Source organism: Canis aureus, chromosome 33 (assembly GCF_053574225.1).
Source record: "Canis aureus isolate CA01 chromosome 33, VMU_Caureus_v.1.0, whole genome shotgun sequence".
Lineage (NCBI taxonomy): Eukaryota > Metazoa > Chordata > Mammalia > Carnivora > Canidae > Canis > Canis aureus.
Window position 1 is genome coordinate 18,473,161 of NC_135643.1, and position 26,873 is coordinate 18,500,033.

Here is a 26,873-nt window from a genome sequence, read left to right on the forward strand (position 1 = left end):
TTTTTTTCTTCTAAATATTGAACAAGGATATTATTTCTGCAGTTTAATTACCAAGCTCCCACCTCTGAAATATGGATATGGGTGTAATTTTACCAGGTTTATGCAGAGAATATTTAGCATGTTGATATTTCCTTCCTGTGATCATTTATTCATTTGAATTAAAAACCTAAAGCAGGCATTTTTCTGATATTTTATTATAGCCAGCCGTTCCGTAAGCTACAGAGTTGCCTGTTTTAAAAAACAGAATTCAGGGACACCTGGGTGGCTCAGGAACTGAGCGCCTGCCTTCAGCTCAGGGTGTGGTCCTGGGGTCCTGGGATCGTGTCCCACATCGGGCTCCCCTCATGGAGCCTGCTTCTCCCTCTGCCTGTGTCTCTGCCTCTTAGCTTTCTCTCTCTCTCTCTCTCTGTGTGTGTGTGTCTCATGAATAAATAATATTAAAAAAATAAACACAGAATTCAAAAAGCAATTCCTATATAACCTGTTTTTTCCAAAATAGCTTACTATATGTTTCTGCTCTAGGCATCAACCCTGGAAGACAATTTTGAATGTAAATCAGATTAAAATTATGATAATGGTACTCATTTTTGAAAACCTCTTCTCTGATAGTTTTATTAAGAAACAGAAAAACAAATGAAGATATCTGGCTGGGTAGCTAAGGACATCTTATCTACAAACCTGAACTGAATACTGTGAATGCATTGCCTTTAGTGGTGCTTTAGATGTGCAGAAGTGCATACTGATACTATAAAATAAATCTACTATTTTCTGCAGTATTGCTACTCCATTTGTATTATTTTAAGACTTGGCTAAGCTTGACTTCTGTACCCAGCTGCTTTCTAGCTATCTAACTGAAACTCCTTTCCACTCCTGAAGCTTCATGAATAATTTGTGAAGGCAACTTCAATCCCACTAAAGCAATTTCTGAAAGGCAGTAATGAAATCCCACAAATGGGAAACTAACTCTACTATTCACCCCTCCTTACACTATGGATAAAATGTCTCTAGTTGGGAAATCTCCTCCTGGTAGAGCAGGGATTGATCTTTACCTACCCTTACTGCCAAAGGATGAAAACAGTCATGTTAAAATAAATAAGTAATGTAAGCAAACAGAATTCCTTTAGCAGCAAAAACTATACACTATAGGTGATGATAGGTGAGATAGGTGATGATTTAGGCCTGGAAAGTTTGTTGGTGGGACAAGTACCTCCGAAATAGATTTCTTTATATAAATCAAAGGGGATGACAAAATATACAATCATAATTTTGAAAAGGTATTTGCTTGTATATATATATTTTTTCTCATCTCTCATTTTCTGAGAAAATTTGTATTCCTTTGTTAGTGTTATCCTACTGTTTCTAGATAGTATGCTCTGCAGCAAGACACTGGTTCCAAAGCAATTCAGTAGCACAAGCAGCACTAGAAGAATTGATGAAAAAAAAAATGGAATAAAAACGAGAGAAAACCTCGCTCTCTTCTATTACTGACACCTAAGACAACAGGCTGTGAAAATGGTTTCATTAAAAAATAACAAGCTCATGCTCACCAGGGGATAGATCAGGGCAAACTGAATAAAAAATTCCTCAATCATTGCTCAAGTAGGTCAACTAGAATTAATGCAAAGGGCAAAGATTCACAGTGAGCTCACTCTTTCCCACCAGTCTGCTTCTTTAGCCCTCTTTCCTGGCCAAGAGGTAAATGGTTTGGAGGGACCCTCCATGATGGGCAGGTCTTTTGGCCAGGCCTTTCTTTGGACCCATATAAAAGTGGCCCCTTGACTCTTAACTATAGAGAACAAACAGATGGTTACCAGAGGGGAGGTGGATGGGGCAATGAGTACATTGGTGAAGGAGATTAAGAGCTCACTTATCATAATGAGCACTGAGTAATATATAGAATTGCTGAATTGCTATATTGTACACCTGAAACTAATATAACACTGTCTATTAACTATACCAGAATTAAAAAAAAATAAAAGGTGGCCCCTTGTCCTGGAAACTACTAGTGTGAACACTGCAAGTTATCTACACCAAAATGCTAACAGACTGCTAATTAGATCCAAAGTTATTTGCCTTTTAGCAATGTACTTCCATTATTTTTTTATGTTTTTACCTTACTTTTACAATAGAGCCATTTTTAAAAAAGATTTTATTTATTCATGAGAGACACAGAGAGTGGCAGAGACACAGGCAGAGGGAGAAGCAGGCTCCATGAGGGGAGCCCAATGTGGGACTCGATTCCAGGACCCTAGGATCATGCCCTGAGCCAAAGGCAGATGTTCAACTACTAAGCCACCCAGATGCCCTCCAAAAGAGCCATTAATTCAGCTGGATGATTAAATGCTGGCCTCCATCACAATAAAGTTATTTTTTTCTTCTGCATAGATTATAATAAAGGACAATTAATTTTATTCTTATATATAAAACCATACCCTTTATTTTAAAAACTCAGAACAAAGCTCAAGAAGAATTAGTCCAGGTTAAACCTATAGAGCTCAAAGTCTTAGCATCCTCTAAGACCTAAGGGTATAGCTATCCCAAAGCAGTTCTTTTCTCTTTCATCAGCATTATAAAGCTAAAGAACTCTCTTCTTAAATAAAATGCTGTGTGCTTGTCCAAAGAAAATACAGTTCTCATTGGACTGACTGAGGGTTTTACAGTCCTGAGTTTTGTTATTCAAAGCATCTCACCTCCTCCCATGCAAAGCAGATCAGAAGTTTCCTGAGGGCCTAGGGATTTACCATAAAGATCTACTGCTTCCATGCAAGACTAACAAGATAATTTGTAAGGCCAAGGGATCATAAAACATGGAATTTCTTTGTTCAAAAAATATTAAAAATTTCAATACAGTGGCAGCAGTGCATTAAACTAAACATGGGGCCTCCTAAGGGCCACAAGGCTTCCTGGTGCATAGCTGGGAACCCCTGCCTCTGCCTGCCACTGAGCTGGAAGGAGCATGCGGGAAGCTTTTGGAGCAGGAAGTTCTCTGACTTCATCATGAAGCAACGTCTATGTTTTTTTTTGATAATCGGTCACTGTGGCATGAGACATAGGAAATAACATCCAGACTATTATAGACAGATAACTGATAACCAGGGCAAGGAATTTCAACTTTGGATAAACCCACATGATATTAATATTGAAGTCTGTGCCTCTAGGACCTTGGGAAGCTTCAGAAAAGCTATCTACTGCATAGAAAACATGTGCTGACCTTACAGTTACCACAACACTTGGATTCAGGTGTTCATTAACTGGTTATGTGATTTTGTGTAAGATACTCCATGGATCTCCTTTTTTCTCACTTGTAAAGCAAAGGTGTTGCATACGTGATTCTGAGGGCCCCTAGAATATTTACTAAGTCTAAGAGATGAGAAAAAAGAGAAATGACCTATATTTTATTTTCTTAAAGTGGGTAACATCTCTACTTTTAATGGGCAGTTAAATTTTATAGAAGGATGATGATGATGATGATGATGATGATGATGCTATATGCTAAGCTCTGTTTAACTATCTTACCTGTTATATTTAGCTAATTTAGTTTACATTTAGCTCACCTAATTTTTTTTAAGATTTTTTATTTATTTATTCATGAGAGACAGAGAGAGAGAGAGAGAGGCAGAGACACAGGCAGAGGGAGATGTAGGCTTCATGCAAGGAGCCCAATGTGGACTAGATCCCGGGACTGGGATCATGCCCTGAGCCAAAGGCAGATGCTCAACCGCTGAGCCACCCAGGCATCCCACATTTAGCTCATCTAATTTTCATAAACACTTTATGAAGTAGATACTATAATTATGTCTATTATATAGGTAAGGGAGTTGAGACCCAAAGGGCTTAAAGACACTGATATTTACTAAGCTTCTACCATGTACTAGGCTTTATGGTGGAGCCCATGGGATCAATGCACTCAGGCCCCAAGCACAGAAGCCAGGGTCCTGAGCACTAGAGAATGGGCAAGAGAAAAAAGAAAGGGACAAAGTCTTGTATTGTTATCTGGGTGCCCCAAAGAGGGGTAGAATATAGAATGGAAAAGCTAGGGGTTTGATAAAGGGAAGAATTATCCTGAACATAAAATAGGTTCCATTCATATTTCTAAGAAATACAAATGCTTTACACAAAGTGAGAAAGTCTAACCAATTCCAAGGTTAATAAAATGATGCATTTAAACCATTGTCAACTTGTTATATATTTTCAACTAAGCAAGTATGGGTATGAGAACCCACATTTGTTTTTCTTCCTCCAAATGATTTTTAACTAGTAATATTAGAGAAAAGTGAATAAGAAAACAGGCCCCTACAGGAGTTAGTTAATTATGCACTAGACAAAGAACCTTTCTTTATATCCCTATTTTTATTAGATAGTATGAACAATTAGTTTTCAAATAAATATCAAATATATCCTTCCCAAATAGAAAAAAAAGTAAATTGGGCAGGAAGCACTATGCATAGAGATTTAAGTAGCTTTTTTGATATATTATGTCTGTGTCATTAGTTGCCTTAAACATAAATGTACCCTATGGGGCTAGTATCATCCTAAAAACTCAGCTCCTTGGGAAAATGCCCATATACGGACATTATTTCTGAGTTTTTACTGCCTTTCAAAATTTTAGACATAGACTTCAGGGAATAAAGCACATTTAAATTAGCTGTGCAAAGCAGACTAGATCATCCCATTGCACAACATCGAGACAACTACCAAAAACATTTCTTAAAACTCTCATCTATATTTCAGAGCAGCAGTATTATTAATTGTCTGTATTCTGCTCCATCTTCATAATTCAATGTGTCCACTTCTACATCTGTTTCCTAAAATTGGCATCTTTATTGTACCCTTGGGACACAATTTCCCAATAAGAACTAGCCAAATGTAGCTTTTTTTTTTCTTCCTATGTAAAAATGCTACAGTGAATAATATACATCTTTGCTCTCAAAGGGCAGGAAGAAAATTTGTGTCACTGACCATATGCAAATTGAAACAAAGAGTTTCATGGCTATAATCAAAACCATTTACCTGAGTCATCAAAATGACTTGGGTAATCAGAAGAAATTATTTCCCCAGAATTTTAATGAAAGGTATCCTGTACTTCTGAGTAATTGGATCCATTCTGGATTTTACTCAAGTTGCATCCAAGAAATCATCATCCCCCATAGTGACACCAGTCCTGCCCAATTCTGGTGGCCATACTCTGCTAACTGTCTACCAAATTAGTGAGAATAATAGCTGTAATTCAGAAGTCTAACTTCATTTAATCACTCATTATTCATTCATTCAGCAATTATCTGAGTGTCAGCTAAGCACCAGGCAATCAGTAATACTCTACCATAGCACAGAATTCTCCCTGTTGAGTGTCTGTATCACCCTAACTATTGTTGTTGACTTGGTAGAACTGTCCAACTGAAAATAAAAGCTTGCATTTTAATTACTAGTTTAGACAAAGCAATAAATACACACCTTCTGTTTCTTGTTTCTGTTGCATGTTATGTATTTTTAAAAGACAATCGGGTATTGATTTTCAACCACAAGTAAACAAGGCATCTGGACTTTGTCTTAATGAGATAAAGTTTAGTCTGTGCTTTCTCTGTGGGATGGGTTTTGCTATTTAATTGGTAGCAAAAATCTTCAGCAGTGTGTCCTTTTTCTGCAAACAGTGAATTCTATGTGGGAACGAGGTTGCTGCAGGAGGCTTTCAGATATAAATAGAGTTTTAGAACTAATTAGATAAAAATCACAGGAAAAATACTATTACTTGAGCAGAAACTGGAAACATTATTTTACTCTAAATTCCCTGAATAGCACAGGAAAAAAAATATAGCGCTTACCTGGAATCTTCCAAAATAAGGCCAATTTACTTTTAACATGCTATTTATATCAAAGGTCTTTCTAACATCTTAGACAAAGTTAGGATAACAAACATGAAAAGAAGTATGTTACTTGCATTACTATGTTCCGAAAATAAAAATGTAATCATTAAAAAATAAGAAAAATAAAGTAACACAAGACACAGAAATTACCATGCCAAAAACAATAGTCTAAAAATGTTAACTGAGACATGTTAAGTACAAATTACTTTGATTTAAGCAGGACCTTCCCCAGAGACTACCAACGCAACATTGTCAACAACTTCACAAAAAAAGTACTGTACTGCATATAGCAGGTAAGAACCCTTTAAAGTTACTGAGGATAAAAAAAAGTGCAAAATATTTTTTGCTCCCTTAGTGTTTTCTTTTTTTTTTTTTAATTTTATTTATTTATTCATGAGACACACACAGAGTGAAAGAGAGACAGACACAGGCAGAGGGAGAAGCAGGCTCCATGCAGGGAGCCCAATGTGGGACTCGATCCTGGGTCTCCAGGATCAGGCCCTGGGCTAAAGGCAGCGCTAAACCCTGAGCCACCCGGGCTGCCCCTCCCTTAGTGTTTTCAAATCAGATCTTGCCACTTCCCTGCTGAAACCCCCTCCGTGGATTCCCACCACATTTAGGATAAATGTAAAATCCTCAACGTGGCCTATAGCTCTGTTCCACCTCTCCATCTTCATCTGTCCACACTGCATCTCTTATAGGTATACCAGACTTCTTCCAGTCTCTCAGACAGACTTAGTCTTTCCTGCCACAGGTCCTTTGAACTTAAATTCTCCCCACCTAAAGTTCCCTTTCTTCCCTCTCAGATAGTTACTAGGCATTCTGTAGGTGGTCAAATAACATTTCTTTAGGGAAGCATGCCATGTCAAATCTGGAGTACATTTTTGTTGCCATCTTCTCTAACACCCAAGTGGGGCTCCCTCATTTATCTTTTTTCTTAACCTTGCTCCTTTTCTTAACCCTGCTCCTTATAGTAATTAAAAACCGTAATTATATATGGGAGTAGGATTTTTGTCTTTTTTTAAAAAAGATTTTACTTATTTATTTACTCATGAAAGACACACAGAGAGAGAGGTAGAGACATAGGCAGAGGGAGAGGCTGGCTCCGTGTGGGGAGCTTGATGGGAGACTCAATCCCAGGACCATCAGTCTGTCTTCAATATATTAGCCTTCCCTATTAGAGTATCTGTTCCACAACTATAGGGATGGTTGTCTCCACTGTTCATCTCTAACATGATGCCTCCATGTATTCGCATATATTTCCTAAAATAAAAGTTGACTTTTCAATCATTGGTCTTGGTTCCTAATATTGCTACAGACAAAAGTAACTGATCTTTTACATATAAATAAACTGTAATAGACAAAACAGTTATAGTACACATACCCTAAAGGGATACCAGTTGAATTATATCCTTGTGTAATCTTTTCTTTCAGGAGAGAAGAAATCTGTGACTTGCTTCTAACAAACAGCATATGGTAAAGGGGATGGAATGTCACACTCTGATTAGGTTACCTTATGTAACACTCTGTCTTAGCAGACACTCTGTCCATGAGTTCTGATGAAGCAGGCTGCCATGGTCTAAGAGGGGCATATGGCAAGTAGCTATAGGAAGATGAGAGGAACTCAGGGCAGACTTCACCAGAAGCAGCAAGAAAATGTGACCCTTAGTGCTATAGCCATAAGGAAATGAATTATTCCAATCACCTGCGGGAGCCAAGAAGTGAATCTTCCTCCCCTTCCCCCACCTCCCTATTCCCTCACTCCCCACAGTGACCCCATGGAGTCCCAATAAGAACACACGCCTTCACTGCAGCCTGGTGAGACCCTGAGCAGAAAATCCAGGTAAGGGGTGCCTGGGTAGATCAGTGGGTTAAGCATCTGCCTTCAGCTCAAGTCATGACCCCAGAGTCCTGTGATCAAGCCCCACGGTGGGGAGGGGGGCTCCCTTTCCAGCTGGGAGTCTGCTTCTCTCTCTCCCTCTGCTCCTCCCCCTGCTTATGCTCTCTCTCTCTCTTTCAAATAAATAAAATCTTAAAGAGAGAGAGAGAGAATCCAGGTAAACTTTGCTTTGACTCCTTACTTGCAGAAATTGTGAGATCATACATGGGTGCTTTTTGAAGCTGCTAATTATGTGGTAATTTGTTATATAGCAATTGAAAACCAATCCAGCTGCCAAACTGGATCACCTCCAAAGCCAAATTACCATCAAATGCCTTTTTCTTCTTTTTTACTCTGATTTCATCAACTGAGTTTTGGATGGTAGGGTGTTTTCTTTTTTTTTTTTAAGAGATGATTTTCTCAAATAAATAAATAAATAAATAAATAAATAAATCATTTTCCCTGCCTGCCTTGAGATAGAATCTTAGAAGTATTTTTCTTTTCTTTTCAACATACTTAAAGAATTTAAATTTGTTCATGAACTAAGTGCCAATCATGCACACTGCAGGATACATAATCTAGAGTACATTTTGGGGGGGACATATTGAAGCTAATGGATGAAACATAAAATCCAATAATATAATACAGACCAGATAATAATACAAAGAACTCAATATACACATTCAGTGCCTCTTCATGATATTTTTATTCTAGCCTCATCCCTAAGAGGCTGGGTCAGAGCCACTGCTGGGACCAGGGACAGAATAGGCAGCAAGAGCCCAAGAAAAGTGGGGCTGATTACATCTGGGCATGTACAGTGTCTGTTACACTCCTCTCCCATATGAGGCCAGGAACAATATTTTGCTCACCTATGTATTCCCTAGATGCATGGCTGACATTCAAAAAATACTGATTTTTAATTGAAAGCCCAGAAGATATCAGAATACAATGGTGCAGGTCAAGGATCGCTTCTTGAAGGTAGTCTTATATTGGTTTTTGAAGATGTAGACAGCAATTATTAGCAGAGGATAGAGGAAATCTCTTCTTTCTGTAATTTCAGGTACAAGTTGTCTAGTTTTTTCCTAAAGCCTGTTTCTAAAAATATATCATTTATAGTTTTATTCATTTTGCGAGTTGTCATGCTACTAATGCAACATCTTCATTTAATTTTATTTCTACATACTTGTAATTTTGTTCCAGAATATTTTCTAATCTATACTATTAGGCCACTTAAAAAGATTATCTATGTCTCACTAGGCTGGTTATAATTTTTAAATGACTCCTATCCCTGTATAACATCCGGCAGATGTGCATTTCCAGGTTTCTCTCCTCTGCCTGGGCCTGCTATTCTAGCGCATTGAAGGCCTTGACACAGAAGAAAGAGCTCTGAGCATGGACAAAGAAGACCTATGTTTAAGTCTGAGCCCTATGATCAAGCACACTTCTCTGAGGGACTTATTTTGTATAATAGGCATAATCATTCTCCATTTGTTTATATTTTGAAGAGCTGCTTAACCTTTAGGGGAATAAAAGTACATGCAAATGGTTCCTTCTGTTTCTGATCACACAAGACCAATAGGGGAAAGGAATAAACAGATAATCTCAGAAGGTTTTAAAGGGTTATAGTACCTAAGTATTCCAGGGTGATTGTGAGGACAAAGATAATATACACAAATGATCTGCAAGCTATCAAAACCCTCTCTCACCATAGAACTATAATACAACAAATATTTACTATTTCATGACTATACCCTATGCTTTCCTCCTCTGCAGTTCATTTAGGCTACTTCTCTAGACTATTAACTCCACTTAGCTGAATCTTTTTAAATTTATTTGAAATTCTGGTGGTTTTTTTTTTTTTTTTTTTTTGGCAGCAATGTCTCTAGACTTCCTTAGACTAAAGAGATTACTCCTTTCTCCTAAAGTTAAAAAAAAATCTGATGTCTCTTTGAGACATTTCTTCTGTGGTCCGGACATTGATCTAAACTTTGGGTCATTTACTTTTTTCATGTATTAGATACCAGTTCTTTAAAATACAATGTAAGGCATTTAATATAACTTTTCAATTTGGTGAGTATAAATTTTTTCTATGCACAGGAAGATGTCAAGAACTTCACACTTGGAGGAAGAAAGAGGGACCCGGAGAGTGTGCCAGTAAGTCCTAAGTGGAACAGGAGTAAAGGCAATCGGCTTTACAGATGAAAGAAGGGCAAAAGATTGCATCTGGTTGGGAGAGTCGGGCTTCTCAGAATAAGGCCTTGAAATCAGCCTGGCGGTATTAGTAAACTTTCCAAAGACAAAGACTAGGATAGGAGTCAGCTGGGAGGAGAACACCTGGGGAAACAGCCCAGGCACAAATGTGTTGACAGCGCGACACCGAGCATGTTCTGGCACACGTCAGCTTAGCTGAAATACAACCCCTGTGAGGGAACTGGGGCTCACACTTGGGAAGAAGCTCAGTGTGGAGATAAAGAGAAGGCATTTAATTTGACAGACTGTGGGAAGCCATCGAAAGCTTCTGTGCAGCGAAGTCAATAGCGCACAATAAATATGCACTAAGATTTTTTTTTTTTAAATTTCTACAACCTTGCAAAAACCTTGTTCCCTTTCCCCCTAGCATTCACATTCCCCCCCTGGCAAATGTTTTATTTATTTATTTATTTATTTATTTATTTATTTATTTATTTATTTATTTATTTATTTTTGGTAAATGTTTTAGATATAATGCATAACACTTTATTATGGAAACAAAGTTAATATACATTTTCCATATGCATAGTCAGCTGCAAATCAATCTATTGCCCAAGTTCCTTTCTTCTAGTCCAAGTCAATCGCCTTCCATTTCTCTTGATCCTCTTAGCACTGTACTATTCTTCTCCTCTTTGCTGCTCTATGGATCCCAGGTTTCAATGATTTGCTTTAGGTCATAATTAAAAAAGAAAACACTGGCATTTTTCTTCAGTAGTATTTCTTGACTCATCTTTTAAAGTTCTTTCTTGTAATCAATAGGAGGATATTTCCAAAGAAGCCAGCATGGCTCACAGAAGGATTACTTTCCAGACATAGAAAGCTACCTTGGGGGAAGGAAACTACTTAGCCTCCTCTGTGGCAAGTACATTAGACATATATAACACAATAATTAAATTGATGAAGAGTCAATAGACTCTAAAGGACTGGGAAGAAAAAAAACAGCACATAAACGTTCCCCTTCTCCAATTTTAAGAATAGCTTTTATTTTACATCTCCAACTAGAAAAAAAACAAATTAAGAATGCAACTGTTTACAATTGTGAAGTAATTTACAATGTCTGCTACTCTCTATAATGTTTCTCCTGAAAGGGGTCTGATTACACCCCATATTTTATTTAGATCCAACCACTAAAAAGAAAATATATATATTTTTGGACAAAGTTGCCCAGTGTATGTCCCAGAAAAAAATTAGTAGCACTGAGTTATTTTTATTAGCTGCTGGTATTGATGAAACAAGACACATGATTCTTCAGGTACCCACTTGGCTAAGCCTTATTTCATTTCTGACATGTGTTAGATGTAAATAATTTCAGCATTCAGGCATGACATTCAGTTCTTCTTTCAATCACAAGTTTGAGAAAATCATATCACAAGACCATAATATATTATTTGAAGAGAATCATAGTGGATCTGAGGGTCCAGTCCATGGTCCAAGGGTCCAAGTAGTTATTTGCCTTTAACTACTCAGCTATATGATAATGAGCCTCGTAAGTTTTCTGGGACACTTTAGTTTTCTCATTTATTAAATGAGGGTTTAGCAGTGGGCATTTGTCTTTATGTTCGCTAAGGGTACTACCAGCTCTAAAATTCTATGAAGCAAAGTTAGTCTAGTCTTTAATAATTCCTCTGTTCCTTAGTGGGATGCTGCTGAAGGCTATCATTAGCAACTTTAAAATTTTCCACTACCCCCCAACTGCATCAATCCCCAAACAATATATATACTGAAATCTCAAGATTTAAGAAATATGAGGGGTTTAATAGTAAGATATCTGGTCTAGGTTCTCATTTTAGGCAGAGAAGTTAGATGATTTCCCCATATGATGCATTTGGTGTGGGGTAGGTTCACGCCTCCTGTGTTCTGGCCCTGTGCCAGCGTTTGCTAAACCTCATTTGCATGTGCTCTATGTTCACGATTTGATATATTTGCTCTCTGTTTATTATTTGTGAATTTTTTACTGAAATTCATTTATGTTTTTATTTAAGTGTATTTATTACAAGAGGAATCTATCATCACAGTAAATGGAAACTAGTATCAACTGCCATCGAGAGAAGGTTACCATAATATATGTATAAGGAACATGGAGCAATGCTTCATCATTTAGTTAGATACTTTTGCTTACCATCGGTTTGGGGCCTAAGGCAGATCCTCTTTGTTAAAAATGTGAATTACCAAAAAAAAAAAAAAAAAAAAAAAATTAAAAAAAATGTGAATTACCAAGAATTAGAGTAACCAGCCAACTAGCAAAAAACTGACTCTACGGGATCCCTGGGTGGCGCAGCGGTTTGGCGCCTGCCTTTGGCCCAGGGCGCGATCCTGGAGACCCGGGATCGAATCCCACGTCGGGCTTCCGGTGCATGGAGCCTGCTTCTCCCTCTGCCTGTGTCTCTGCCTCTCTCTCTCTCTCTCACTGTGTGCCTATCATAAATAAATAAAAAATTAAAAAAAAATTTAAAAAAAAAAAAAACTGACTCTTAGCTTAATTGGATGGGTTCCGAAAATCAAAAACATCTTTACTTTCATGCTAGACTGATTGAGGTGTGATTCCAAGATTACTTGCCTTCCCAGTATCTTAACTTCCAACTCTATGCCCACATGAACAATTTGCTAGCTCTACTTCCCAGTTCTCTGCTTTCTAACGCTCTGCTGCCTACCAGTAAGAATACATCATGCACAACAATGTTAGGTTGGGCCAAGAACTTGCCCACCTCCAGTTACACTGCTGCATTATCGAGCATGAGCTTCTTGGAGATAATGAATACCATGATCCCCAAAACTGTTCATGCTTTTCAAAGACCATGAATTCAACTGAAAAGTTATTGTTTGATTCCATTTAGGGCCAGCCCTGATTTCATTCTCTAAAGTGAAACTTGACAACTCTAGTTCAAGCAAGGCTTATACATGATGCAACTAGAACACGCTTGATTCGTAGTCCCAATTTTCAGAATGTGGCCTCCTCAAAAATAGGTTATTCAAAATAATAGGTCATAACCTCTGACTTCTTTTACTCTTAGTCCTTTAAGCCACCCTATTTCATTAACAAAGTTTATTCATTCCTCATTTCCATGTTTAACTTTCGGAGTAGAATTTATAAAGCGACCCAAAAATTGAGAAATCAAGGGATATGCTCCTAGAAAATGAAAGTAAAATTCAAACCTTAATGCTCAAAATTGTTAGTCAAAGCAATTTATATATTGTTCAAAAGCTGTTTCACTCCAAACTATATTTTGGACAATTTCATTATTTAAAAAAATATACCCATTCAAAAAAGTAAACATTTGCTTTTAAAATAAAAGTAATTCAATGTTTAAAGGTGGCAAATTTGACAAAAATGATGTTAAATGGGCATTTCTTAGGGGTTTTATGAAGGAGGTGCAACTTGTTTATCTGTAAATGACTGTGCCTTGCTCCTGAAACTCCTAATTTCAATAAAGAAAGAGAGAAGCAAAAAGCACCCAAGAACAAAGAGAATGGGAGAGTAGACAAAAGGAGATGAAGATTGTAAAGAAAGAAATGAAATATGGAAATAAGATGATGAATTATTAAAAGCTACAGCTTTAGATAATAAAGTTCTCACCCAGAATTCTCTATGCAAAACAGTATCAACTGACTATTTGAAGAGAATAAAGATATTTTCAGATATTCAAAGGGCACTAAAATTGCATCTTACATACGTTAATGTTTTTAGGAAGATACTAAAGGGTGGGTTTCACCAACTCTGTGGGATAAAGCATACAAGAGGATGTGAGGTACTTTCCAGAGGCAGAGTACCTGGCAAGAATGAGAGGGGAGGGGAGCATATGAGGTGAGAAAAGGAGTTATAATAGAGCTAAACTGCAATTTGCAATAGTTTTAAGTCAATCATAGATGGCTAAAGATGTTATGAAATAACAGAATAAACAATTTAGGAATAAATATGTAAAAACGAAAGAAACGATTAAAAGAGGCAAAGATGATTGGCTCAAGGGTCTGAGAGGAATGGATAGGAATCATTTAACTTTTAAAAATGTCACATTTGACTATTACTATAACAATGTGTTACATATTTAATTAATCCGCAAATTAAAATAAATGCCTCTACATTGTTAAATGAATTGTTAAACACATTTATTGTTAAATAAACTGTTAATTTCTGTAAATGTCTCAAGGCAGATATTTTATACCACTGAATGCAAAACTGTAGCAAGAGTGTTTATTTCAGTCATAGAATATTCATATTCTTCTAAATATGCATAGTCTTCTAATCTCTGTTTTAAATGGTTTACAGTGTTTTTGAGGCTTCTGAAGAATACAAATGGTTCCTGTTGTCTGGGAAATATTCTGTATACAAGATACCAAGGATTTTCACCTGTAATCTTCGTTCCCTGTTCTTTACCACACAAATGTATTCAGCCTGTTTTCATTAATGCTTTTGCCATTGGAGTGACTCACTCTCATTTGAAAAATATTAAAGACAGGATGAACTGTAAGAACTTTTCTGAATTGCTGATTTTTTATATGTTAGGATTCTAAAGGAAATCTTGCCTCTCTCAATGGCAAACCATTTGTTACCAAACATAAAAAGAAGCACAGTCAATATTATTTGAAATACACTAATTTAACACCGAACTGTTTAATAAAAAGGGGAATCAAGCTTGGCTATTTAACACAGTGAAACATTAATGCTTAGCACACTGAGATATTTCTTACACAAAAAATTGTCCCAAAATGTCTCTCTGAGATTCCATGATATATAAAGGTATATATACAAGGAGAAGAAAAAGAAACATTTTCAGCTACTTCGAATATGAGAAAGAAGTAATCTGCTTTTATGACATTTAAGTAGGCTACATCGTACAACCTCCCCAAAGATTAGAAGATTGAGGGTAATAATCCCTATCTCCTTTTTGCGCCCACATTCACATCACTTAGAGAAATGAACACAGACTAAAGCAGTTGATACCAGCAGTTTCTTGGGACATTCATCCCTGGAAAAGGCAGGTGAAGTGGGTAGTTTGACAAATTACTTTTCAAAACAACTGAATTGTATTCTAGATTACTAGAATTCTTTTGCTAATACTTGCATCTTTACGTAGTTTGAAATGCTTTGCAAGAATTTACCCAAATGTTAGATTAGTTCAACCTTACACAATCATTAAGAGATTAAATGACAGATGTTATTACCCTCATTCCAATAACAAGGAAACAGACTCAAAAAAGTTAAGTGCCTTCTCTATTCTGTGTGGTTTTCGAAAGAGGAGAAAACAGGTCTCCTCTCCTCTCCTCTCCCCTCTCTCCCTCCCCTCCCATCCCTTCTCCTTTCCTTTCCCTGTCTCTCTCTTTCTTTCTATCTTTTTTCTTTCATTTTTCAGTCCATCAATGATTCCCAACCTGCTGGTCTCAAAATACCTAAGGGATTCAGAATAATTTCAAAGTGTCTAAATCCTCAGGTTCAAATGCAAACCTGGCATTATCTTCAGAAGAATCAATAATGTGTCTTACGTTACCTGTATACGTCTATTTTTCGAATGTGCACCCGTGTCACAAATAAAACGTACATTTGTGTAAAAGCTTTTTTGCTGAATTCACAATAGCCTTTTACCTTTGTGTATTCTCAAGTCAATGGAAATTCAAAGTACAACTACTTATTCCATGGAGCCGGTCGAACCTGTATGAATAAAGTCAGAAAGCTCCCTTGCTTTCACCATGCTCTCCGAGACACCCTCCCTGATCAGCCAAACTAAACTAAGCACCCACTCCACCCACTCTTTTCCATCTTGATCCCATTTCCCCAAATATCATGGCATTCCTCACACTCGCAAGCATTGCCTTTATCTTTTGACTTGTGCCGGAGTCAGCTCTGACCCACGCCCTACTTGTCACAAGAGGGTGTGGCCCCTGGGGACAGAGACAGGGTCCCTCTTATATACTGTGGTGTGTACCCAGTGTTGGCCTGGAAAAAAGAGGGGTGTCACCCAGCTCTGGGGACTTCATATGGAAGGGATGTTTCTTCACCCAGCTGACTGGTGGCTCTACGCTGTGAAAGCAGATGATCTCAGCATAAGTTAAAAACGAAACAAAAACCAAACCAAAACAAAACAAAAAACAACTCTGTCAGTGAAAACGGTGACTGCTGTCGATGGGTTTGGGGTATTTAGAACATCATGTCAGTTCCTTACGTATGTTTTGTATTTGCTTCCTCATTTGTAAGAAGAGTACTGTCACCTCTACTTTGCAGATGACACAACTGATTCTCAGAGGAGGCAGGCACTGGACGCTGTACCACACCAACAGGTGCCGATGTACCTCTTGATCATGCACGCATGTGCCTAAAATCTGTCCTAATCTATTGGGTTGTATTGTCCCTGGTATCACTCCAAACACAGGATAGCCCATACTAGGTCACAGCCTCATTAATAAAAACCAAGAAGACCAATAGATTCCAACCAAGGGGCTACCTGTGCTCTCTGACGTTTGTGCATTCATTAAAAGCTTGGCCCCTTCTTTCAGATTCAACAGATGTTTCAGCATTAACTAAAATCCCCATTATATTTTCAACTCCTGGAGGAGGGGAAGGGAGAGGGAAGAGAGGCGAGATGTTGACAAAGGGAAGTCTGTGATCCTGAATCAGCCTCAGAGCTCAAGCACAGGCAGAAGGATGCTGACACCTCCCAGAGCACATGAAAGAGCCACTTTGTTAGTAAAGGGGGGACAGTGTTAGGGGACACAACGTTTAGCTAGAAGAAAGTCAAGCCTCAGGCAGAAATCAGGGCAATTATTGAACAAATCTGGGGGCATCGCATTCACTCTGAACACTAAAGAGATGATGGCCTTCTGCTCAGAGGCAAATGACAGCATTCAAATGTGTGTCCCACCCGAATGCAGCCCCCACCCCCTTTACCCAGTGTGAAGAATCAAAGGGAGTTCTCAGTTCAGCCAGGCTCTGCCTCAGGGTTGACAAATGTGAGATCAGCCCCTCCTCATCACCACCTGGTTCCCTCTGGACCATCTAATGGTTCAGAGGGCAGAGGAATAATGCAATTTGTCAGGAAAGGGACAAATGCGGCAATAACAATGTCCACGTAAACTGAGCAAATGCTTGGTTTAATTGTCTCTACAAGTCAACCTTGCAGGAGTTCAGCTGGGAAAACTGATGATCCAAAAGAAATTATTTTCTTATCTTTTATTGAAAATTTCAAGGAAAACACATGCCACAGCCCCTCGGGATAAGCCAGAGAATTGCTGGACAGGGAAGATGGATGTCTTCCAATGTCCTGACACATCTAACTTTAAGATATTGAGGATACTATCATAACTTTCTGCCTTAAATGTCTTTATTAGAGAAACAAGATTTATGCTTTTGGTCTAGGGGGCAAAAAAAACTTGGATGTCCATAAAGGGCCCTGTGTCAGTCATTCAGCCTATCTGATTAGGGGCACATAGGGCAGAATTTTAAAGAGAACGTTCTCTTCCTTTGGGTGGCCAGTTTTCTCTTCCTTGCAATTTACTTTTATACATTCCCTGGAGCTTTCTGGGACATTACAGTTTTTGTTTGGTTCTGTTAAAAGTTCTTGCAGGAAATAGTAACACTCTAGATTCCTGAATTTTCAAAAATTAATCACACGTAATCAGGCTCCCTCATAACCACCCATAAATCTGCACACTAGAGGAAAAATACACCTATTTTGAATAATTCACATAAAGCACACAAACTTATATTACACTGAAGGCAATCAGGCAAATGAAAAAGTCACAATTAAATTGGATCTCCATCTCTTCTCTTTATTCATAAGTTTTAAATTCCCCTAGCCGGCTAATCTATGTCTAAGAGAATACAACTGGTTATTAAGTAGGACCTTTTCTGATGGCTGTCAGCAGGGCAATCATGGATCCTAGAGTAGTCATTATTCTCCCTCCAATTGGTCCCCTCCTGCTTGCATACTTACCCCTGCCTTCCTTAAGGGCCTTGCCATCCCTTGCTTGACAACTGCAAGACACTCCTAACCAGCTTCTCCTGGCCTCTTGTCCCCAGTCCCTCTCATCAGTTCTCCATAATGCTCTGGCATGTTTTTCTCCAAACCACAATACTAATCATATCTTAATTGTTTCCTCATTGCCTTCAGGATATAGATTCCAGCAGTTCAGATTAACATAAGGTTAATCTGCATGAGCTTCTTCAGTCTCATCTCTTATTGTTACCCTTCTGTCTCCCAACATCCATCCATCTTCCTTCCTTCCTTTCTTTCTTTCTTTCTTCTTTCTTCTTTCTTTCTTTCTTTCTTTCTTTCTTTCTTTCTTTCTTTCTTTCTCTTTCTTTTTCTTTCTTCTTTCTTTCTTTCTTTCTTTCTCTTTCTTTCTTTCTCTTTTTTTCTTTCTTTCTTTCTTTCTTTCTTTCTTTCTTTCTTTCTTTCTTTTCTTTTTCTTTCTTTTTCTTTCTTTCGTATTTTAATTTAAATTCAATTTGCCAACATATAACTTCCATCACATCATGTACCCTCCTTTATGCTTGTCACCCAGTTACCCCATTCCCCCTACCCACCTCTTCTCCAGCAACCCTCAGTTTGTTTCTCAGAATTAAGAGTCTCTCATGGTTCGTCTTCCTCTCTAATTTTTTTCCATTAGGTTTGCCCTCCTTCTGTTATGGTCCCTTTCACTATTTCTTTTATCCCACATATGAGTGAAGGCATAGGATAATTGTTTTTCTCCAGTTGGCTTACTTCACTCAGCATATACCTCCAATTCCATCGATGTCGATATAAATGGTAAGATTTCATCCTTTCTGATGGCTGAAAAATATTCCATTGCATGTATAAACCACATCTTCTTTATCCATTCATCTGTTGAAGGACATCTCAGCTCTTTCCATAGTTTGACTATTGTGGACATTGCTGCTATAGTGGACATTGCTCTGCTACTGGAGTGCAGGTGTCTCATCATTTCACTACACTTGTATCTCTAGGGAATACCCAGTAGTGCAATTGTTGGGTCATAGGGTAGCTCTAACTTCTTGAGGAACTTCCACACTGTTTTCCAGAGTGGCTGCACCAGCTTGCATTCCCACCAATAGTGCAAGAGAAAGGTTCCCCTTTCTACACATCCTCACCAACATTTGTTGTTTCCTGCCTTATAATTAATAGCCATTCTCGCGGTGTAAAGTGGTATCTCACTGCAGTTTTTTTTTTTTAATTTTTTTATTTATTTATGATAGTCACAGAGAGAGAGAGAGAGGCAGAGACATAGGCAGAGGGAGAAGCAGGCTCCATGCACCGGGAGCCCGATGTGGGATTCGATCCCGGGTCTCCAGGATCACGCCCTGGGCCAAAGGCAGGCGCCAAACTGCTGCACCACCCAGGGATCCCCTCACTGCAGTTTTGATTTGTATTTCCTTGATCACAAATAATGGGGAAAACTTTTTTCATGTGCCTGTCAGCCTCATGTTTAAGTCATGTCAAGTGACTTGCAATTCTTCACATGTACTGTGCTGTCTTAAGCCTCTATATTCATACATACTTACCCTCTTCAAAAACTGTCCTTCTCAATCTTCTTCAGTAGGTTAACATCACTTTATATAGAATTCAACTCAGCTGTCTCATCAGGGGGTCTCACTGGGATCCGCTTTTCATTCCTCACACTTCACTGTCATCGTAGGTTAGCTTTCCCTAACCCCTTTTCTGGACTATAAGCTCCTTGAAGGAACTGCCTTTTATCTTGATGCTGTTTTTCAAATAGCACGAGTTGTTCCTGGCGTGCATTAGAAGACACTTGACAAATGTTTGTTGGATAAATGAATAGAATAAAAGTAAACTGAGTTGGAAGTCACCGTATTTGATATAATATGAGAAACAAAGGGAAATCAAATATCTTCACACACACGTAAAAGTACCGATACCTGAAATCTACCACTCATGGTTTATTCCGTAAATGATTTATTACTTTATTTCTGAGAGTCTATTAAAATGTAAATACTCATGTGAGAGTTAGCACAATGAGTCACCAACTCCTGACCTTGAAGAGGTGTTTAGGTCCCCCACTGTCACTAGAGAGAACTGAGGGCATAAGCCTGCAAAATATAAGAGGTAAGAAAACAGGGAGATAGCAAAAGGGTAAGGCCAGGTTGCACTGGGAGGAGAGTGGAGGAACAAAAGTAAATGTACCCACTTCATAAGTTTCCTTGGCACCAACTCTTGCCTTTCATCTATATGGCCTGGGTTCTCCCTGCTGCTTCTACTAATGGGAAATGAACATAAGTGAATGAACAAATTTTCTATCATGAGTACAACATATCTTGGTAGAGAATGGAAGAATCTCATGTGACCCTCTGCTAAGCCCACTACCCTTTTTCACATACTCAGTTCCCCAAACTGATATCCCAATGCCCTTTGCCATACTGGAGCCTCCTGGTCTTACACTTCCTTGACTTTTTGGAGTTATTACTTAAATATACCTGAGCATATCCCATCCAGTTTTTTTGTATGGCCTCTCCTACATTTCCAATATCTCTCATAGCACCACTTATACTACCCAAATGGGCTTTTGATTATGCCCTTTATTTCCCTGCCTACCTTGTCAGCCCTTCTTTCTCAAGGGCCACCCATGGTGGTGCCTGGCCTCCAACATTTTCCCACACAGGTTTCCACTCCTTCCCAGAATTGCTATTCATGAACCTCATCATTCAGATCAGATCTAACATCTAATTATTCTGATTATACCACATTTGTGTGGAGGGTCTTATTACCTTTCCACTTTATTGAAGACAATGTGATCCAGAATAATTACAACTGAATGTATTCTCCCAACGGAGGGGGACTGAGGTTTTAAAGCTATACAGTTTGGTGAAAGTGTTTTCTAGCACTGTCATAGACCTCATTTTCGCTCTTACAACAATGATAATTTCGGCATTAAAAACATATTTCTTCCAGAGAGTTGAAACCTTTCCCTCATAGCCTACTTATGAGTCTACGCAACAGGCAAGGAAACAGAAAATCATAAATCCCCTGACCCCCAGTTGTTTTACTACACAGCTCCCCACTGCAAATCTTGCAAATGTACAGGTGTTCGATGAACTGCAGGATGGCTCCCTGGTTGTCTTTTCAATACAAGAGACACAACTTGCAAATGGGCAGGATGAGTTCTCACTTTCAGAAGAAAGTTGTTTTCTAATTTGTACTCAGACCCAAATATACTGTCAAATTTCTCTTTACCTTACTAAATAGTGGAGGCACATTAGACAAATGCCAATTTCTTTTGATTAGATCTACGAATCATCGCAAAGAGCACACCAAATTAACTTACATAAGAGCTCATATGGTTGGTAAGAATACTGAGATTAAGGAAAAATTATTTTATCAGTTCAAATTTCCTGTTTGGGTTTACACATTTTTTTTTTCTTCTTCAGAATATAGGCCTTTTCGGAGAGGAAAAGTTATCAAAAAAAAAAAAAAAAAAAAAAGATAAGATGAAACAATGGAGGGTCATACAAAGAAATCAGGCAACTATCCAAAGGTCTACCCTGACTTCAAAGTTGACTCTATGTTCCCAACACTTCCATGACTGCTCATGAGTTTCCCAATATACAAGTTTTGTACAGAACTCAACCAGCTTTGCTGTGAGGACTGTCAGCAATGATTGGAATTCTGTGAGACAAAGGTAAGTCTTATTTGAATTTACTGGCAGACGATGACAAAAAGAAGAATATAAAGAAAATAACTATAACCACTCTGGAAAACAGTATGGAGTTTCCCCAAGAAGTCAAAGATAGAGCTACTGTAAGACCCAGTAATTGCACTACTAGGTATTTACCTCAAAGATATAAATGTAGTGATCTGAAAGGGCATCTGCACCCCAATGTTCACAGCACCAATGTCCACAATAGCCAAACTGTGGAAGGAGCCACAAAGGCCTTCAACAGATGAATGGATAAAGAAGCTGTGGTATATATATATATATATATATATATATATATATATAGAAATATTACTGTGTATATATATATATATATATAATGAAATATTACTCAGCCATCAGAAAGGATGAATACTTACCATTTATATCAACACGGATGGAACTGGAGAGTATTATGCTGAGCAAATTAAATCAAACAGAGAAAGACAATTATCTTATGGTTGAGTGAAAACTCATATGTGGAATATAAGAAACAGCACAGAGGATCATATGGGAAGGGAGGGAAAATAAAGGGGAAATCATCAGAAAAGGAGAAAAATCATGAGAGACTCTTAACTACAGGAAACAAACAGGGTTGCTGGAGGGTAGGTGGGTGGGGCAATGGGGTAATTGGGTGATGGGTATTTAGTAAGGGATGTGATGTGATGAGTACTGGATATTATACACAACTGATAAATTACTGAACACTACTTCTGAAACTAATGATGTACTTATATGTCAGCTAATTGAATTTAAATAAAAAATTTAAAAAAGAAAATACATCGTAACGAAGGTGCTTAGATCCAACTATTTTTGTATTAAACATGAATGTAGATCTTATTACTGTATAACCATGTGATTATGCTTTTGAGATGTCAGGTTTTTTTCTTTAACCCTGAGTCTCTATTCATTCCATTCTAATAAAATAAATAATTAACATGTGAAAGATAATTTAATATGCCTCTGTATGAGAACATGAATGCCTATAACCTTATCTACATGATGTACATGGGCAGGTAGAAATTCCTGACCTAATATTTTAAGGTAATTTTTTTCAGATTCAGTAATATGCCTTTGAACTTAAACACATTTTCTTCAAGGCGGATATATAGTGCAGTGAGGAGAAAAAATGATCTGGATAATTATGCTGAAAATATAAAGAAAAAGAATTTTGGAGATTATTGTGACCTTTCTTTTGCAAGTGGGAAATAAAATAAAGACCAAATCTTCCGTACAATAATATTTACTCATCATATTAAATTCATATAACGTTAAGCCTCTCCCTTGATTATAAATCCATTTGAGCCCTGGCCACCACAGCCAAGAATTTCTCTCTTTTCTTATCTTTCTGTTACTTTAGCCTGAGCTGTGACAGATTCCATTAACTCTTAAAGGTTGTGCCAGAAGCACAAATATAAAGGAATCAAGCAAAGAATTGTTTTAAAACACTGGGAATGCAGAAGTTTTATTAATATTTGTCTCAAGTTGGTCTACCTGTCTTCACAACCCTACTCCTTTTTCAAATCACAACTTTTTAGTTCCAAGTTTCTAAGTACATTAAGGCCATGATCCTCAAATAACTTGGCAGAAGGAATCACTGAAATTGTTAAACCTGTAGCTTCTAGACTTAACTTGACTTTCAGAAGCCAAATCTCAGATGGGGGCTGAGATCACAGATGACTTATAACAAACACCCTGAGTTTCCCCTAAAACACAGATTTCTAAGAAGACCAAGCATGCAAAGAACAGCAAGTCAATGAAAAACAGAATAAATATGCCAAACTGATTATCCATTGATTGAGTTGATATTTACTGAGGGTCTCTTCTGTGCAGATCACTTTCCTAGTCCCCCAGCATTATTTACACACCATGTGTAAGGTCAATTGCCTGGTTTTAATAAGTTCAGTGCCTCATTTTTCTTAAGGCAAAGCAGATTATTTTAAGAAGGCAGCTTTTTACATATATCATAACTTATTTCCAAAACACCCTTGATGATTAACAACTTCGACCAGTGTCCATTATAAGCAATCAAAAAGTATGGGGAAAAAAGGGTGGGTTTATTGCTTGAGGTCCTAACTCTGGGAAATGAACTAGGGGTGGTGGAAGGGGAGGTGGGCGGGGGGTGGGGGTGACTGGGTGACGGGCACTGAGGTAGGCACTTGATGGGATGAGCACTGGGTGTTATTCTATATGTTGGCAAATTGGACACCAATAAAAAATAAATTTATATAAAAAAAAGAAGTGTAGGTGCTACAAGGCAACCCTGTGCAATGCTCTCATTCTGAAAAGAGACACTTTTTTTTAAAAGATTTTATTTATTTATTCATGAGAGACACAGACTGAGAGGCAGAGACACAGGCAGAGGGAGAAGCAGGCTCCTTGCAGGGAGCCCGATGTGGGACTCGATCCTGGATCCTGGGATCACAACCTGCACCAAAGCAGGTGCCCAACTGTTGAGCCACCCAGGTATCCCAAAAAGAGATGCTTTGAGCTCACTTTTCAAGTGATTCGGAAAGCCCTTTAAAATTCTGGCTTCTTCCTCCAGTAATAACTGAAAGATAATAATGTCCCCTATTCCTTCCCAATCCCCAACTTCAACTTCATCAGACTATGTAAAAACGTTCCTGGAACAGACATGTGAAGATTAAAATAGGATAAATCAAGTGAGGTAGAGGGGTTTTTGGAATAAATTTATTTGTGAATGTCCAGAGGGCAGAAATAGAATGGAAATTAGGAAGATTGAAGTCAATGTAAGGAAGAACCTCTAAACACTTATTTTATGGAATGGACTGGCTCATCAGCAGACACACAGGAACCATCAGTCAGACGTGTTTCTGTGGGCAGCACACAAATGAAATGTTTTGAAAGATTATAGGCTGTGAGTTTTTAGAGTAAGGGAGTGCTTGAAATGGTGGTGGGAACTGTATCTGCCCTAAGGAATTAGAAAGTTAATTTAAGAAAAGTCCACTCATCAGTCCACCCTTGAACTGCATCTGTCTTCAAGAACCAAGTGCAACACCAAATAATTAGAGATTATCTTGGGGACAATGATTTAAGCAAACAAAAAATGAGTGGATAAGGGTGCAGCTATGTGGAAATTCCCTGTGGCCATGTATAAGTGCTATCCAATTCTCTGGCTCTAGAGGATAGAAGGAAAATGCGTGAAAATTAAAGAGAGATACAATTTGATTCAGGATAAAGATTACTTCTTTATTCATGAGAGACACAGAGAGAGAAGCAGAGACATAGGCAGAGAGAGAAGCAGGTTCCCTGCAGAGAGCCTGATGCAGGACTCGATCCCGGGACCCCAGGATCATGCCCTGAGCCAAAGGCAGATGTTTAACCACTGAGGCACCCAGGTATCCCTGGATTCAGAATAATGGGATTTGTCTAGCAATAGGAACCTTAGGGTCCAGTCTGCTTACACATGCTTAGATCAACATTTCAAAACTGTGCTTTCACTTTCAAAACTTCTAGACATTAGTATCAAAATGTCCACATGCCATGTCTAAGGCACAGAGCAACAGAGCAAAATAGCGGACATAATTGGACAGTTTTTGCTCCTTGAAAAAGTGAGCATTGATAGTGTGTGCAATGTAAAGCTGTTTGAAAGGACCCAGCGCCCAGTGGAGTGCCTGGGTACACCTAGCAGAGTGCCTGCCACAAGGTAGACACTCAACAGAGTTGTATGGAGCACACTTATTAGAACTACATGAGTGTTATGTTAGCTCAAACTCCTGTTCTGGGAACTTTAAAAAGAGTATTTAATCTACTGTTTCATTCATTTCTTTGAAAAGCCCTATGATGTAGATTCTATGATACCTCTCTTACTGGTGACAAACTGAAGCCAAGCAACTTGTCCAAGGTGAGTGTTAGAAACAAGAATTAAACCCAAGTCTGTTTAATGCCAGAAATCATGCACTTACCCACTGTTAAGTCTGAGCTGAGTGATCTGCATACACTTCTTCTGCTCTGGTATATTGTTCATTATACATTTCAGAATGAGCCCCATCAGGACCTCTGTAGTATGAAGAAACTAGAGCTCTAATGGCACACAGAAAAAGAAACTGCTTATGGAAATGACATTCCAGGTGGAGATTTAATACATCTTTTTTCCATAAATTAGCACTGTAAGTCCTGAATGTGCATAAAGTTGAATCATTTGTTTTAAATGTGTCTCCCCCCAATACACAGCTCTTTGACCTATATCCTGCTATTTCCATTATTAATAAACTCCTAATGTTTGACATTATGCACTTGTTGCATAGTGATTTTCACATTTAGTGAGCAGAAAAAATCATCCTCTTGATGACCATTTTGTAATTCTCCCTCAAAACGCTTCCTTGGGATGTTGTTCAGATTGATTAAAACTAATTTAGAGGAAAGAGGAGGAGAGCATCCTCAGTTCCTAAGCTAATTAGCATTATATAAAGTCTCTATAATTGACATAACATTTCTTAGTTGCATTTCATCGTTCATATGGTGATTATTCACGAACTAAAGCCAAGGAAGGAAGGAAATGGGGGCAGCGTAAAGGGAACAAGTAGGTGAATATGCATACCTAGGACTGAGTGTATGCTTCTGGCATTATGCCAAGTTCAAAAAAAAAAAAAAAAAAAGGTAGCTACCATTTTGTTCCAGCCATGCCAGTTATTTCTTCTCCCCTCCTCTGTCATTAAGCAAAATTAAAACAACTATATATGAGCACGAAATGCAAAGTGAATGAGAGAGTCCTTAAAAATCCAAGCATGCACTAAAATTTTATGTAAATAATTCTGCATATAGTGAACATGTTGGAATAAGCAATACCTGTTTTGTCTTCTGTAACACCAATTGCAAAAGATTAGAGATATAAATTCAGACATACCCTAAGTAAATAACCATGGCTTATCTATGAAGTTAGCTCAAGGCTTTACAAGTTTGTATCTTTAGCTTTATCTCCTCAAGAATTATAATCTTCTACTTAGCCTAGTATTTCACTTTACTTGATTTAAATGCATCTCTCTCCTCCAAACTTCTTAGAATGTTTCCAAATTCTAGAATCTCACAAAATGGACTTATATTCTTGTGATGGGGTCAACTCTTGGGAAAAATTAAAAGCAGCTGAAATGTGTCTTCCTGTGCTTTCTGGCCTGCAACTTTATTCCTGCTTCCAGGCCGCTTCTCCATCTGGTGGCTTCTTCTCCCAAAGAGAATGATTTACTGATATTTAGTGATCATGTAAAGTGATGAGAAATTTTATTATT

At 38.0% G+C, this 26,873-nt stretch overlaps 1 protein-coding gene and 1 long non-coding RNA gene across 3 annotated transcripts in view; one reads left to right on the forward strand and one right to left on the reverse strand.

Moving 5' to 3' along the window:
• Positions 1-26,873, reverse strand: part of UNC5C (unc-5 netrin receptor C) — a 351,448-nt gene that overhangs the window by 205,785 nt on the left and 118,790 nt on the right. The gene's annotated exons all lie outside the window — the stretch shown is intronic.
• Positions 6,073-7,692, forward strand: LOC144304275 (uncharacterized). Its single transcript, XR_013371197.1, has 3 exons — positions 6,073-6,154; positions 7,296-7,337; positions 7,633-7,692. It is a non-coding gene; the product is annotated as an uncharacterized LOC144304275 (long non-coding RNA).